The 18,093-nt window shown below is 44.6% G+C and overlaps 1 pseudogene; it reads right to left on the bottom strand.

Annotated features, from left to right (window-relative positions):
* Window positions 1-18,093, bottom strand: part of LOC119186094 (fatty acid synthase-like) — a 57,518-nt pseudogene that overhangs the window by 14,776 nt on the left and 24,649 nt on the right.

Below are 18,093 nucleotides of genomic sequence, written 5' to 3'. Positions count from 1 at the left end.
TTGTACCTGTTGTTACAGACGATGCATTTTGAATAAATAGAACTTGATTGTTATGTGGAAAATATAAAATAAGACAGCGAGTGTATTTGAACACTAACGTACAAAAAAGAAGGCGGCGGTAAACGTCATTCGCCCTCAGGAGGCTTCGTTACGGATTCGCTCAATTTGCATGGGTAAAATGGCAGATATATGTAAAGCAGCACTTTAGGAGCATATACAATAGATTTCATTGGTAGTAATACCATAGAAGTGTAACAAGCAATGCACTATTGTTGGGGCTGCTTACTCAAGAGAAAAACAGACGACGAAAATTGCAAGATCCTTAAGCTTCGCCTTTAGTAGAATGCAATGGAGATAACCGGTTGATTGTGCATACTTCAAACACTTAGTACATGAAATCTTTTCGAACTTGCTGTGCACCCACTACGTGGCCTCAATGTAATTGGTGCAATAACGTGGGTGCCTTTTGACGTGGTTGACTGGCTTTATACCTTGCAGTCATTATGATAATCGCATGTTCTGACGTTCGATGGCAATGTACGCTTGTACCACGCAATATAACTGCCATAGTTCATGTTGTATTGACAAGCATGTATACAAGACGCGTGTGTCTATAAAGCATGAAAGTTACTTTCCCTGCATCTCCAAGCAGAGAAAATTATTTGGCTGTATTGATAAGCAGACGCGTTGCTGTGTTGTATGTATGTCAGGTATGGATCCGGTATGTCAGGTATGTTGCATGGATGTAGGATGTCACATTGTCATACGGTGAGCTAGAGAGCATTTTGTCGAGAGCCTTTGCTTTTTTACGAGGTGCCTTCTATGTAAAACGAGAGAAACCCGTGTGGCCACCTCTGTTGGATAAAGTCGCTTACATAAAATTATTCTAGCAAACCAATTCAGCCAAAAAATTGCAAGCGGCGAATCAACAAGAGCACTGTGAATATCGCCTTCATGTCATGAATGCTTTGGCTGTTGCGGGAAGCCAATAAAAAAAACTCGTTGCTCTGTGGTATAACACCCTCTTGCCAACCAAACGACTTGGGTTCAATCTCCACTCGTACCCACAATTTTTTTTATTTTATTTGCACCCTTCTCGATTTCTAGGTAACGCACAAGATAATGATGTTTTGCTCACAACCAGTGATGCCGACGTTAATAATGAAGTTATATTGACGCCAACGCTGGCATTTCAGTAAAACGAATGCTTTATTTCTAGGTCCTTATTAAACAGTTGCCGAAGAACTCAATACTGTATAATGTGGTTGCTCAGCGCAGCTTCCTGTTAGGGCAAGGGCAACTGCATACAAACTTTCTCTTTCCGAAAGGTCTTGACGTTGTCATATATCATAGTTTTGATGATGTAAGCCCAATAGACCCTGGGCAGGTTCTTCTCATTTCATATTCAAAGTCTATCGGTTGTATTTTCATGCCTATTGATTACGCAGCTGGCAATGCTGTATCGGCGACGACGACGAAGCTTCAGCTTGCAACAGGCACCTGAGAGATAAGTTCTGAAAGGATCAATTACAATTTAGATATGACCCAGAAACCACCAGACCGGCGCATTTTCAGATATCACCTACATAATGTACATGAATAGAGAAATGACGCACATAAATCAACAGACGCCAATATTTAAACATACAAGAAAACATCTTACATAAGCCGCTTCGCAAAGACCACAATAATGAAGTGTTGAATATTCTTTAGACACAAGTGGATTCATACTTTGTTTTGACTAACACTGGTCATAACAAAATTCATTCGACATGTAGACACGATTCTACAGTATTCTGTACCCGTGGCCAGAGACTGAAGAAACTTTCTACACAGGGAGCACTTGTTCGTAGTTTCTTGTGGTGCAGAAGAAATAAATGTAGCGTTAGGCAGCAAGTGCTGTCTCTGGAGAAGCTATCAGTTGTCTTTTAACTATAACTATTCGTTTGACATTGAGAATAGAATACTCATGTTGGTACAATTGAATCATTCTTCAAGTGGAAGAAATGGTGCTGAAAGAGCAGATAGAGCACCAATGACGACTATGTATGGTTTTTAAAAAAAAACACTTAGTACGAGTAACATTATGCGGTGTATATTGAGCGTATTTTCAAGCAAAAAGCCATTAAAACTTACCAAGTATGTGAACCAGTCTCTGAACAAGATCTTGTCTATTCTTGCTGTCCTGTTTTGCTGACGGGCTGCTCTTAACGAAGCATGAGACAATGGGCTGCTTTTGGCTCAGGCAGTAGTCCATCACCTATATACAGGAAGATATCGGCTGTAGCAGAAGTTCAAAGAAATCGAAGTCGACGTCCACACTGTCATGGACAACGCCAACGTCTCCAATGGTGCCCCACTGGATAGCCAGTCCTGCATTTGGGTCAGGAAACATTTCTTTATGGAATCTCGTACCATGTCAACTTTTGTGAGAGTGAATTTCTTCTGTGTATTTGCTTGGTAATGATATGGTACTGCCTCCATAGAATGTCCTCACTGCAAATATATGGTGCTTCATGAAAAATACTGTATTTCATAAAGCAAACAAGTAATCGAAGTGTGAGATTGGTCTAAATACCAGTTGTTTTATTCAGCTTCGTTTTTTGATCACCTGTTTGCTTGTTCGAATAAAATAAACAAACCTGTCACGCAAGCAACTTCCATGAGCATAAGGCGTTATCGCTAAATAATCATGAAATACCTGTCTTGAAAACTTTTTAATGCACTCCCGAATACCAAAGCATGCTTCCAGGCACATTTTGGAAGCATTATTCTGACGGGGAGGTGTGCACACGTCGACGTTAAATGCCATATTATGCCTGACTGAATTATAACACAAAAAGCTTGCGTCCACTACAAGTGCGAAATTTCGCAGGCCGTAAAGCTCACGAACACCCATCTTGTGCGTAATCACTGCTCAGAACTGCGAGTTTTCGCGGGACATCGAATGAGTTTTATGACTTGAGATTCGTGCATTAGCGCTTTGTCACATATTATTTTAGTAAGAGCGCACAAATTTGAAAGCTATACTCTCTATTGCGATATAAATATGGTTTATATGTTCATTTCACGCCTCATGTTTTGCGAAGTTTTAACTTAGGAGCACTTCCTTCTTGCTAAGTATTGTGATTAGTATTATCAGCCGAATTTGCAAACAACATCATTGTGAAATTACTGTCAATGAGTAGTTTACTTATGGTAGGTACATTATTTATTTACATAATGTCTCACAACACTGAACTTGTGTTCGGTTAAGTAAAAGCGTACAAGTGGTCTTTTTTTACATAAGTGTGAAGTTGTGTGAAAAAAATTATTATTTGCTATTACATTTATAAACAAAGTTTTAGTAGTTTTTATTGAGGCCTTGAATGTTTCACGTAGGGTTTCATGTACATAAGAGCTTACAAAGCGAAAAAGAAATCTTAGCGTAAACAACTGTGGGTAGCAGTATGAAAAAGAATCAACGCAACCTTGCAAACAATGCCCCTTAGAACATTAAAAGTCCACTAATCCTGCTGCGTGAAATAAATGAAAGCTTTAGTGAGTAAAGTCAGCACATTTATGAAGTATTTCAAAAGTCTTTCTTCATTTAGAATCTTCTCTCAGAACAGCTAACAATAAATAGGTTTTGCCCACTCAGAAAGTAATATTGAATAATGTTTCCAGAAATACACAAACTTGTACGGCTTCTAGCGGCGAATATGCTGAATTTACTTCAAGCTGTACGTTTTACAAAGAAGCATCTAAACTCACCGGGAGACCGTTGGCAACCCTCCGTTCACACAGACGCTCCATGACGGAGTTGGCGAAGCCATAGTTTGTCTGACTAATTTGACCATGACCACAGGATATTGATGAGAAGACGACAAAGTGGTCGAGCTCGGGACACTTTCTTCGTGAATCCTTGTCTAAGCACTTAGTGCCCATCACATTGGGCTTGCACACATCCCTGTACATCTCTGCTGTCTGGTTTTCAATTAAGGCATCGCGAAGAACCTGAAAACGCGACGCAAAAACAAACAACCTGTCCAGATTCACTCTCGAGTGCCAGTTACGGGGAAATGGTAAAGAGTCACATTTTTCCTAGAAGGGCGATACAGTGAATGCGGGAGCAAAAATTATCGGTGTCACCCTCAGAGAACGACGAACAGGTGAAAACATGCCGCGCAGCGCCAAAACATCAAAAAGAACTTTATAAAAGGCAGAATGCACAGGTATACATAGGACAAGTGTAAACTTACCTGTGCCAGTTGTTACGTCTTCGTGTTTGAGCAGCTCGCCACAATGTCGACTATGCAGAAGCCGATGTTCTTTCATATTTATGTTTCTTTTACACTGCAGCGCATAGAGTAATTCCTTTGCATCTGGTGCCACGTGGTTAAACCTAACGCAAGCTGTTTTATTTTCTTGTTTCGACATCAGCAGCGCTCGACTCTCTTTTGTGTAAGTATGACGAGATATTCTCAAAATCCGGGACAGATAATGGACGCATTACAAATGAGCAAGATAATATTGCACGTACCAATGCTGTTCCTTTTTATCGAGCACCAACAGATGTTAACAGGCTGAGAAACCGAAAATTAACAAACACTTTGACACCCTCGTTAGGCAAGGTGTTGTTGAGACTTTGTTGTCGCCCTATGCCCTACATTGTTGTCGCCCTATGTTGTCGCCCTTAGAAGAAAATAACGGTAAATGATGCCCTCGTCTCTGCATTGAATATCTCCAACCCAACGGCATAGCGGTACCAGACTATCACCTAACTTCACGTATAGATGACATTCTGGACCACTTCGGAAAGGCGAACTTTTTCACCACGCAATATATAGATGTAACGTCGGGATACTGGCATGTCTGAATCAATCCCAAAGGCGTTCACAAAACTGGGTTTGTCATCACTAATGAGTGCCTTGTTATGCCGTTAGGGTTAAAGAATACTCCTACTACATATAAAGGAGCTATGAAATCAATAACAGCCAAACATAAGCTCCCTAATGTTAGCAGTTACGTCGACGACATGTTCGTATACTCAAAGACACTTAAGGATCACAAACGTCACCTCTCGGCACTGTTGAAGGCACTTTGAGACGAGAACATAAAACTAAAACGAAAGAAGTGCTAATTCACAGGATTCAGCGCTGAATACTAGGGCCACACAGCTTCACAACGAATAGTGACAAGAAAAGTAACGTGGCTGCAATACTCGAACTTCTGATACCCAAACGAGAGAAAGACATCAAGCTTTTCGTGGGCACCGTGAAAACGTACCGTCAATACAATTCTAATTTCAGTGACATCGCTCCTCCACTCACGAAGCTACTCCACAAAGGAAGCAAGTGGACGTGGACAGAATCATGCGAGCTAGCTTTTCGGGAGCTGAAGCAGTCCATAACTGAAAAACGGCTACTTCGCATATACGACAATTTGAGATCGTGTACTGTGTACTGTAATTCATCAGGTGAAGGCATTGGTGCAGTGCTGAAGCAACCTGACGAGAAAGGCACGGAACATCCCGTTGCCTAATACTGTGGCAAAATACTTAAGCACGAAGTAAATGGTGCTAGTACAGAAGGGGAATGCCTCAAAATTATAAATGCCAATAATAAATGACATTGCTACCTTCCTGAAAAGCCATTGACTGTTGTAACGGATCATTCTGCACTACAGTGGCTGAAGAACCTTCGTATTCTAGAACGTCCCTTCACTCAACTCTTCACCTTCACTTGAGAAAACCTATAGGAGCGCCTTCTCTAGGCACGGCATGTCATGCATGTCAGCAATAATCTGCTGCTGTTCTTGAGTAGCCCAGCGTCATTTTCAGCCGAGCGATGGCGCATTGTTTAACTCGGTCAAGTGAAGGGTGAAGGGTGGAAGTCGAGTCGAGGAGCGTTTGTGAATACGGTGGTAAGGATACTTAAGGCCGTCTTTTCCGCGGTGCTCGTTAAAACAATTGATGTATGGTACACACCAAACATAAAAACGGCATACTCAACGTCGAAGCAGATGTATTCTCCAGATTCACAATATTTCTGTCCCACCATGAACTTCAACCATGCAGCAATGAGCGCCCGAAATGAACGTATCCATTGGAATACCGCGTAGTCATCTTCAAAAGAAAATAACCAAGGAAGATCTATATGCCCCATGCACTACGCGCAACCAATTTTAAGAACGTACATCAACATTTTGGGCATGTCAGAGTGGAGAAGACGCTATCACGGTTGTGGCCGCTATATTAATGGCCAGATGTGGTAAATGAAGTTGCCACCTACATTCAGTGTTGCGATACATGCCAGAGGTGGAAGGTGACGAAAACAAAAAAGTATAGAACACTGAACTTCTGCTTCATGATCAAGAGCCATTTCACTATTTTACGTTGCACACCATTGGGGGATGTTGTGGATATGGCTCATCTAAAAGGTTTATTCACTTGGTCGTTCGCCATACTACTAGCTCCGTATGGGCATTTGCCTATAAAAGTGAGAACAGTGACGTTTACATCTCATGCTTAAAAACAATTGTGCTGCCGGGGAAATACAAAAGTTCATTCAGGTCTTCGTGAAACAGGATTCACCACAGAAAGGGTTAAACAGTTTCTACAACATATCCGAGTAAAATAATTCTTAACCTCATCACATCAATCGAAATGCAATGGTATGAACAAGTGAGCAAACCAGACCATAGTAACCTGACTTTCGGGACCTTGGAACACTTTTTTAAGTAACCATAGAAGAAATGTACTGCGAGAGCTTATAGCCTTACAAACTAAACACGCCGAAAATTTCCAGATTCCGGGCAGTAAGAGCAGAGTTATAACAATTTGTCGCACGCTGCAATCGCGTTCTCTCTTCTCTCGTCGCGACGAATATGGTGGAAGGTAAGCTGGGAGGAATGGCAGGGGCAAAGCAAACACGTCAACTGTGCCTCATAACATGAGCACTTCATCTTTTTCTTTGGATGCGCGGCTTTTCAGTGTGATTGCGCACGCACGCGTGGTCAAGTCGCGGCCTACAGCGGCGATCTCTGCAACGACCGAGCGTGCCATGTTCAAATCAGTGAATGGCTCGAGTTCGGCTTGCTACGAATAATTTTTGAGCCTCTTCTGTCATTTGTCGAGAAAATAGAAATATTTTAAGCTGAATTTGGATGACTTACTGCGAATTTCAGGCCACATGCGGCGCTATAAAATTTGGCTCGCGTTTTGTCGCCAGCCTCTACTACCAATCGGCAACGTTTTCTGTCGATCGGTAGTAGAGTGTTTCTGCCGATCTGTACCAACCATGCTCTAAAAGGGTGGCAGAGCCCCTCTAAGTGCAAGATCAATGAAGAGCCACTCAAGTGTTGTACCAAGCTGTTATCTGAGGTTATAAACGAGTACAACAGATTGCCTCACGACGTTATGGGCTAGGCACCATCCTTCCTGAAGTGTAGAGTTTCATCTCATCCAACTATACTAAAATAGCGACGACAAACGATTGAAGAAGCGCGCAAAGCTGCTTTTATTATTTCAGTCACCTTCCACCACAAGAACAAAGTAATCTATGATAAAAAATTTCTTTCAATTGAGATCCAAGTTGGTGACTTTGTCCTTTACAAGACACCATGGCATCTCAACAACGTCAAACTTAGTTCTGTAAGGGAAGATTCCTACAAGATCCTATGATAAGTGTCACCAGTGAACTAAGAGGTCAACCACACTGTGTTGTTTTTAGGGGAAAACACAGACATGGTGCATAATAGCAAACTATGGCGTTATTTTGTATCTTCTGAACTGAGACTTTCTTGAGGGGAGGGGGAAGAGTAACGTAAGAACACGGCGATGGTAGGAGAAGCCGACGAAGAAGAGGTGCGTTCAATCGCAGGCACACACACACACACATATATATATATATATTATATATATATACCACGTGCAACACCACGTTTGCGAAGCCTCAAGAATGGCTGAGCAGGCCGCCATTGATTGCGAGCACAGCCTGTGTTCTCGCTAGTGGAGATCGTGGGTTCAACTCCCGTTACAGCCCTTTTTAATTGCTATACTTCGTCGCAGAAATTATTTATTTTGGCCTGTCTCTCTGCCTTTTCGTTTCCCTGTATGTCGCCTCTTCAACCAACAGGCAAACGGTTAAGCCTTTGCTCAACGCCTAGCCATCTTGATCTGCTGCCTTGGCTCGTACTTTAGAAAACATTGTCGATTGAAAATTAGATATTAAGCATACCTGAGCCTGAAAATCGATACGGAGATTTTAGACGATGCGTATTTTCACTAAAAGTGCATAAATACGGAATTCTAGAGACCCTAGTGTTGCTGATGCTGCGCTCACAATAGAACGCTGTGAACGGAAAAAAAAAGTTGGTGTTTCGGACGATCTGATAAGACTAAATAGTGCTGCCACCTACCAGTGGCTCAGCGTTCTATCCAAGCATTTATTTCATGGCATTTCAGCCAGATGCACCAATTTTTAACGCTGTGCCTCCAGTCCGAACACTCTGGCTCTTTGACATTTGCATCGAAGAACATAGTTACACGGCGAATTTTTTCTTTGCCCTCTGATCTCATGCATTCGTTCGAGGTCATTTCTGCGATAGAAATACGTCACTGGAGTTTTGCTGGAACCGGCATAAGACACTTTTGTGTTAAAGATTTGAGCACTCTGCTAGACATCCAAGTGTTCCCCCACAGACCTGCACCAGGTATTGATACTGCGTTGATAAAGAAGCCTCTGCAAGCCTAATGTCAGTGCAATGTCTTAGTTAACTGCGGTTCTGGCTAGGTAAATTTAGAACAGAGCAACGAACATTACTTATACACTCAAATCGAACAGGCACCATGTTGGACCACACATTACCGTTATATCGGAAACTTCATAGGTCAGGGCGTTCAAACATCAGTGCAGAGGACGTGCGTGACATGTCTGCGGGGGATACAGAACTGCTAGGCTTAGAAAATTGTGAATTCACCTCGTAGCAGTCAGTACAGCGTCACAAGAAATGCAGCAAGAACAGTTACTCGCCGGGTGTGTCTCGTGAAATCGTTTCCCTCAAGGCATGAGATTTGCTGAAGCTTTAAACTCCAATTTTGTTCCATGCCGTAATAAGTGTTACCTTGAGAGCTTCTAAACTTTCATTTAAGAGAGTTATGAAGCTTCGAAGTTTTCAACCCTACAGCTTATAAATGCGTACGCATGCAGGCTCTTTGATCTATGGTTTAAAAATATTTGGAAAAAGCAAGGTGAGTGTAAGCTCTCTTATGTTTAGAGCCACAAAATTCCGTGGTTTTTGCTGATACCCAAAAATCAAGAAATGTTTGCTTTTCAGTATATTCGTTGGGGTCATTAATTTGCAAAATTACAATGCAACTGAAATATGTTCTGATACTGTGTCTGAAACGCCGGTACCATAAGTTACGGCTAGTGGAGTATACGTACTGTTAAGCCACTTTGCTGCAGGGAAACATTTATCGCATGAAATAGATACACCCTGACTAGTGAAACTGGGCAAATGCACCTCATGATCACTGCTAGAGGCTCATTTTTTCAGAGTCTAATTACAAGAACGCTTACAAGAATGCATGAAACATTTTTGCTCAATATATTATTAATGTGGTTTTAGTGCTCGACCATCTTACCATGGCGAGGTTGAAAATACCGCCAACCGGTCCCATGCTTGAGGCAGTCTGGATGATTTTGAGTACACCTTCTTCCATCGATACGTCATCACTGCTGACTAGCACTGTCGCCCCCTGTTCGCTCCAGCGTCTAATGCAAAGCCTCTGGTACCCCGTACGTATTCCACTTCTGGAGATCAGGAGAAGCTTGTGGCAATCACGTGTCACCATCCAATCAGCGAGTTCTAGACCCAAGCCACCCAGGCCACCAGCAATAACGTAGGACTTGTGGCGGTAGAAGTGGGGACAGGCCACAGCTTCTAGGGACAGCGGAAGTGCATGAGTCCACCGCTCGCTTTCTTCTGGTCGCATCTGAAATAACCCATGAAAAGTATTGTATTGTGCAAGCACCGTGAGCAAAGAAGATGTTATTACACTTCAACGCCACCTTTCACAAACAAAGTTAACGGTAGTGTCTCATGCATGGTCATTTCCGCGCATCGACAGCAGCATTATCTTTTCTCAAGAAGACGCAGAAATTAGAGTTTCACCGGCGTGGCATCTCTCTTTCAAGCTGCAGTTATTCATGTTGTATTCAATGTTGAAATGGGGTACTCCACTCTCACGGGTTAAATGGCAGCCCAAAGTACTCAGGATGCGGAGGAGGATGATTGAAAGAGGAAGGACAGGGAGGTTAACCAGTTCTCAGACCGGCTGGCTATCCTGTACTGGAGAAGGGGGTAAGGGGGATAAAAGATGAAAGAAAAGAGAGTTTGAAAAAAAAGACAGAGAAGGTCATCAGACGATCCACGACGCTGCTTACAGTCTGTCTCAGACCATTTGCCCGCAGAAACCGCAATAACGCTCTCAATGCCTTGCGTGCAGAGGATGGTCTCTGCCAGTGTTCTAATACCCTTTCTTCTGACAATTAGCGATTGTCTGTTTATCTAAAGCTTTTGACAGTTCTTTTCTTGGAACGCTGATACAAGGACACTCGCAGAGAAGATGGGAGAAAGTCTCTGCGCAGCCACAGTTGTCACATGTCGGGCTGCTGGCCATTCCGATTCGAAACGAATAAGCATTCGTGAAGGCCACCTGAATCCGCAGACGGCACAAAAGTGTCTCCTAAGCTCTGGTTATTCCTGATGGAAGACGGAGCTGTAGGTGTGGGTCCAAATTATGAAGGCGGACGCTGGTGAATGCCGGTGAGTTCCACTGAGCGAGTGTCAGTTCTCGTGCAAGTGATCGAAGCCTTGCAGTGGCGTCCGTTCTTGATAATAGTATAGCTGAACAAGGGGCATCATCATGAGCATATCGGGCTGCTTCATCTGCACGGTCGTTTCCATCAATGCTGCAGTGGCCTGGTATCCACTGATACGCTATGTCATGCTGTTTCTCTATAGCCCGGTGATGAAGCAGTCGTATTTCAGCAATTAGCTGTTCGTTTGGTCTATGACAATATAACGAGCCGATGCCATGGAGGGCTTCTATGGAGTCGGAGATGATTGGCCATGTCCGTTGCGGTTCTTCAGCAAGGATCTCCAGAGCGGCACGAATGGCGGCGAGTTGTGCCGCCGTGAATTATGTGAGATGCGAGGTCCCGAACTTTATTGTGATCGATTTCTCCGGAATTACCAATGCGCCTGTTGAACTTGTAGAAATGGCCGACCCATACGTGTAAGTGTGAATGCGTCCACTGTGTTTCTCATGCAGAAACAGTAATGTTGTTTATTTAGGGCCAATTTCGACAAATTTTTCTGCTTTTGCATTTTAGAGATGGTTATCAGGGCTTCCAGTGGATGTAGACACCACAATGAAACGACGGTCTTGCTGCGTGCGTGAAGTTTGTGGGAATCACCGTGCGATGTGGGGCAATAATAGAGCGGAACGCAGAGCGTGGCCTGCAGGTTGGAAGGGAGGCGAGGTGATGCGATTGAATCCGGGTGGCATGTCTTATGTGCGTTCTTAAAGCATCGACACGAATGTAGGTTGTGATAGGGTGTTCATGAGCGATTGTGACAGTCGGTGCTGAGAATGCGCATCTCGGAAGCCCGAGGCATATTCTGAGTGCTTGAGCTTGTAATGACTGGAGGACACGTACGTTTGTTATGCGGGCCTTGCCAAGCACAGGTAGGCTGTAGCACATGAAAACAAGAGAAAATGCAGCATACAGTTGAAGCATGGCTTGTACCAATGCGCCCCATGGTTTTCCCGCAAGAAACCTTAGGACGTGGGTGATTATGGTCAGTTTCTTCTTCATGTGAGCGATATGAGGGCTCCAAGACAAGTCACGATTTATTATTACTCCCAGGAAACACTGGGTTTTTTGATAGCTGATGATGTGTCCATTAATTCTGATGCGGTGTGGCGTCATTGCCTTGCGCGTAAACGCAACCAGTGCGCATTTCTCAGATGACAGCTCCAGTCCTCGTCCTTGAAGGTAGTTTGATGTCAGCGTAGCCGCTGTGTGAAGCCTGGCTCGTACGTGCAGACGCGTGACCCCTGATGCCCAGTTGCAGATGTCGTCCGCGTATATCGACTGATGTACGGAGTGTGGCAGGACGTCAACGAGGCCGATGAGCACAATGTTGAAAAGTATGGGGCTTAGGACCCCACCTTAAGGTACGCCGCTATAAGTATGAAGGTGCCTTTTTGCACCATCTTCTGTCTGATTGAAGAAGGTTTTGTCCTTCAAATAGCTGTAGGTCCATTGGTAAACGTGGCCTCCCAATCCAATGCTGCCCAAGGCGTCCAGGATAGTTTCATGTAGTACATTGTCATATGAAGCCCTAATATCCAAGAGAAGTGCCGCTAACAATCTCTTTAGGCTTTTCTGCTGTTGTACAAACGTGACAAGATCAACAACATTGTCTATGGAAGACCGTCCAAGTCGAAAGCCGGTCAAAGCATCGGGGCATAATTGTCATGTTCCAGGTACCACTCTAGGCAAGTCAGCACCATTCTCTCCATCATCTTTCCAAAATAGCTGGCAAGCGCGAGGGGGTGATAGGAGGCCATGTTCAGAGGCGATTTGCCTGGTTTGAGCAAGGGCACAAGGCGGCTACACACCACGAAGGAGGAACCAAACCGTTGCTCCACGAGTCATTGTATACAGCTAGAAGGGCACGCCAAGCTGTTTGTGTTAGGTTAGCAAGGGCCATGTAAGTGACTCAATCGGGTCCAGGCGATGGCGAGCGCTTGCATGCTGCGAATGCTGCCTGAAGCTCCTCTAGACAAAACATATTGTCCATCTGAGTGTCCCTGGACACCGGAGCGTTTCGTAGGTTACTCATGTTGATACCGGACCCCTTGTTTGCAACCCTGGCACAGAAGACTTCTGCTACATCAATTTCACGTCGGTTTTTGTGGAGAGCAAGGCATTTGAACTGGCGCTGCTGTTGTGGCAATGTTCGTAGGCCGCGGATTATTCTCCATATTTGCGAGAGAGGTTTGTGTGAATTGAGCGACTCGCATAGTGACTTCCATCGTAGCGACTGTAGTGCATTGATTCGACGTTGAATCTTCTTTTGTAGACGTCTCGCCTTCCTCAAGTCGTAGAAGGATTTTGTGCGCCTATAACGCCGTGCGGCGCGACGACGGATTGCTCGAAGTTACTCCAACTCCACCTCATATTTGCAAAAATCTTGCAAAGGTCCACAATTAAACGTTGCCTTTTGGATAGCGGCCTTCATTATACCTTCTAGGCTTTCAAGAGAACCTTCTTGGTTTCGCTCGCATTGCTTCTCTGTGGATGATCTGCACTTTGACAAGTCTATCCGTGAAGCAGGCGCGATTTGCGACTTGCTAAGCCCTTTATTTATTATATAGGTGGGGATGTGGTAACTGCCATGCGTTTCATTGTCCGCAAACCACTGCACCTTGGTACTTAGGCTACTTGACACAAAAGTTAGGTCGAGACAGCTACTATTTGTCAGGCCCCGTAAAAACGTGGGGTGCCGTCATTTAAACAATCTAGTTGGTGGTCAGATGCAAAGGAGGACACATTTGGTCCCCGGCGGTCCATCTTCTGGCTTCCCCACAGCGGGTGATGAGCGTTAATATACCCGGTAATAATTCATGGCCCGGGTGTCGCTTATATAATGGCACTTAATCTTGCTGGGTCGAAGCGGCCTGAAGGCAAAATATATACTGCCACCAGCGTGAAGTTCACGTTCTTACGCTTAACTGTCAGGAACACGCACTGGTCGCTGTCATCCCGTGTTACTGGATGCTCAATATATGTGATTTCCCAGCTGATGTAAACAATGACCTTACTGTTTTCGTTACGGGTTGCAGATCTGAAAGCCTCGTATTTAGAAAGTCGTATAGCATTGTGAAGACGTGGTTTACAAATTACGATAATTGGAAACTGATTCTTGAAAACATATGGTGAAAAATCCAAAATGCGGGGTTTAAGACCTCGGGCATTCCATTAGAAAATTGATGCCTCTCGCACTTGTTTACTGAAGGGCTGCAGAAAAAGAGCCATGGTGCTTCTTTAGACTTGATAGCACCGGATTCAAAGCGTCCAATATTTGAAGAGCGCTGTGGGCAGCCGGAGTCTGAATATTATTCAGGAATACTCGAAGTGTCTTCATGAGGGTCTTAATCACGTCTTTTATTTTGTTAACTTGACTGTCATGACTTACTCGCTCTGAAGTAGCTTTCAGCGGGCGATGCTGCGGCTCTACTGGTGGTGTCATTGACGGCAGCGCTGGCCACACGTCAAGGTCAATGTTTCTTGCGTCTTTCTGAGGTTGCTTGTTGTTGGCACTTGTTGATGCTTGTGGTGGTGAGTGCGTGATATGGGGTAGTGGTGTATCCCTGGCCTTGGCAGAGGATGTCCGATGAGTTTTCTTATGGCGCGAACGCCGACGTCGCAATTTGGCAGCAGCTTCCCTGTGGGTGGAACCGTCTCTGGCCATCTGCCACAGCACTTGCATCTCCTTCTTCACATTTGGGCACTGCTTTCATGACGCCTCGTGAGGACCTTGGCAATGCCGCATTTGCGATGTTCTGCTTGGCAGGCTTCTGTATTGTGCGACTCCGAGCATCGAGAGCACACAGCAGAACTTCTGCAAACAGCGCTCACGTGTCCTATTTTACAGCACTTCCGACATTGAGGAGGTTTCTGCACCAACGGCTGTACTGTGTGTCGAAAATGACCAACTCTTACTTGAGTTGGGAGACTATCACCCTTGAAAACTAGTTTCACGCATCATGAGTTGTCGAGACGGTGGGCTTGCAAGATTATAGTATTTTCCGTCACTCGTTTGATTAGAACGGGAAAATCAATATCGCTGATAGAAGTGTCGACGTCGTAGATAACACCTGCCCTAGAGTCCTTGCCATCTGGTATGAAAAAACGTATGTTGATTGATGTTCCCCAGCACATTCACCTTGGTCAATACGTCGAGAGCAGTACGTTGCGTAACGTCTATCGCCAGAACGTTCTTGTGGCCATTGGTTCTCACGCGTGTTATTTGTTTCGGAACGAGTGCCTCAAGTGACCTAGACGTGACCTGGCGATTAGGTCGGTTTATCCTGTCAGCGGCATTCAGTGGGACAAACAATTTAGTGTGAACCGGTGGCTCTTGAATATTCGGCATGGCCTTACTTTGGGAAGGAGATGTCGTAAGTAGCCTCCTCTTTGCCTTGCGTCTTGCCACGGGCACAAAGTCACTTTCATCGGAGCTCTCATCACTGGCCGTACAGTATATCAGCGTGTCCTCACTGTCGACGTCACATGGGTGGCCGGAGTGCTTTCTTAGAGTGGCCACAGACAATGTGGAAGGTATGGGTGGAGGCCCTGGTGATTATACGTCCATTTTCACAGGCAGAAGAACGGCGTTTTCTACAATCACCAATGAAAAACAAGAAAAAATAACAGATACTGAAACCAGCGTTCCACTCAGGAAAAAACTTCGTCTTCTTCTCCTTTAAAAGTACTCAGAGTAGTACTAGAACTGGGTTGTGCCCAGCACTACATTATGCAATCAAGATTGTCGGCATACCATTCACTATAATTCAACCACTCTATCTATCTATCTATCTATCTATCTATTTATCTATCTATCTCTGTATCTCTGTATCTATCTATCTATCTATCTATCTATCTGTCTGTCTGTCTGTCTGTCTGTCTGTCTGTCTGTAACCGAGGAAGTGCCCATCCGAGATCGATGCCCCTTATCCCAGATTTTCTGTCTGTCTGTCTGTCTGTCTGTGTGTGTGTGTGTCTTTCTTTCTTTCTTTCTTTCTGTCTGTCTGTCTGTAACCCAAGAAGTGCCCATCCGAGACCAATGCTCCTTATCACAGATTGTCTGGTTGTCTGTCTGTAACTCAAGAAGTGTCCATCCAAGATCGATGCTCCTTATCCCAGACTCTTTATCCTCTAAATCGATCCCCTTACAGTGCGATGGAGACGCTGGATACTCTTGAAAGCAGAAGCTACAAAGCATTATATTTCTTTCAAGTGTCCCGTCTCAGCCTTCCCGAGATAGTGGTCTAGTGGTTAAGGCGCTCAGGTGCTGACCCGCAGGTGGTGGGGTCAAATACCGGCTGCGGCGACTGCAATTTCGATGGAGGTGAAAATGCTGTAGGCTCATGTGCTCAGATTTGGGTGCACGGTAAAGAACACCAAGAGGTTGAAATTTCTGGATTCCTCCACTATGGCGTCTCTCATATTGATATGGTGGTTTTGCGAAGTTTAACCCAAGATGTCAATGTAATCTTCTTTTCAACTACAACAATATAGGGTGCATGGGGAAGTTAGGACAGCAACTTATAATATGAAGAGTAAACTGCCATTCAAGGCATCTGCCAGAGCCTACCCACAGGCTTTTTTGTGTGATAACTTAGCGCTAATAATCCGTTTCGTCAGGCCGGTCAGTAGAGACACCGAAGAGTGTTCGGCAACTTAAGAGAGGACATCAACGGTTAACAAAAAAGACAAGAGTAGTAAGATTTCCAGGGCAAAATTTACTTTGCGATGCCACCAGTCTCTGTTTATAATATTGCCTAATTGATAAAACTATTGAGCAATGCTCAAACTTCATTTTCGGAAGTCCACAGTCACTCCTTCTTATTGAATACCAAACCTCACAAAAATGTTTAGGTCGTCTGCAACTTGTGCCAAACATCAGAGACAAAATATTGCCGCGAGGAGAATTGCGGATAGTGTTGCGCATGCCGATACCGCCGGCACGCGGCCTTATCATGGTCCAGGATGCACCGCGACTCATCTGCGAAGATCATGGCCCACACGTCGACCAGAATGTCACGTAAGAGTGAGGGTAGCCCGAAGACAGGAGTCCGGGAGTTTAGTAGAAATAGAAGTAGATCCGTTTATTTGGCGGACTTGCGCCCACTAAAGGAAGAAAAGACACACTGGCCTAGCGGGAGGCGAACAGCGCGTTCGACGGCCGTCGGGTAACAGAAATGAACGCAAGGCGCGTTCGACGGCCGTCGGGTAACAGAAATGTCCCACTTGAATGCAAGGCGCGTTCGACGGCCGTCGGGTAACAGAAATGTCCCACTGGAACGCAAGGCGCGTTCGCCATCCGAGACACAGTCGCCGTAGCGTCTGGCGCTATCTCGTTATCAACGAATGGTCGACGTGCGGGCCATGATCTTCGCAGATGAGTCGCGGTGCATCCTGGACCACGATAAGGCCGCGTGCCAGCGGTATCGGCATGCGCAACACTATCCGCAATACGCCTCGTGGCAATATGGTTGTAATATCTCATGTGGTGATATCGAACGCCGGGGTCTATATCTCTGTGCACTATATATAGGGGACAACGTACTGTGTAATGTCAGTTAACAGTAACAAACACACGATTAAAAAAATTCCTGAAGCGTCCACTGCAGTGTGCCTGATAATGCAATGGTGGTTTTCACGCGTAAACCTTTCAAGTTTATATACCATTTGTATTTTTGCAGTTAAATATTACATCACTGCGAAAATTTTAATAAACACAACCCTGAAAGGAATGGTAACAAATGAATGGTAATAAAAACACTGAAAGGAACATGTAATTTCTTAAGAAATAACAAAGCGTGTCAGAAATCAGCCTATCAGAGAATCGAGAACAAGCACAAGCAACACTCTCAAACGCGACCCTATCTAGAACAAGATATTTCCATAGAAAACTTGACTCTTGATGAGCATGATACCCTGCGAGCCCGAGGATCAGTCATTTGCGCTTGAGGTGATAACCTCGCAATGTTGATTTTACCAAGCACAACATAGCTACCACTCCCACATCTGGCCTCTGTCACGAGACAAGTTGACAAAGAGTTTATGTCACTTGGTATTTCGTTCATTCACTACTTTCGGGAGCTGAGCTCTTGGCGTGCGCGCATATAGTCGAGACCAGATGGCCACGATGACCAACCTACTCTTCTTAGCTAACTGTTGTTAGTCTGTCACGGGGTACCCCAATGCAAGAATTTTGGTCTGTATGTCTCTACGTTTGTCTGTTTGT

Source organism: Rhipicephalus microplus, chromosome 7, assembly GCF_043290135.1.
Source record: "Rhipicephalus microplus isolate Deutch F79 chromosome 7, USDA_Rmic, whole genome shotgun sequence".
NCBI lineage: Eukaryota > Metazoa > Arthropoda > Arachnida > Ixodida > Ixodidae > Rhipicephalus > Rhipicephalus microplus.
Note: the sequence above shows the minus strand (reverse complement) of the source record. Positions and strands in the feature narration are given on the sequence as shown.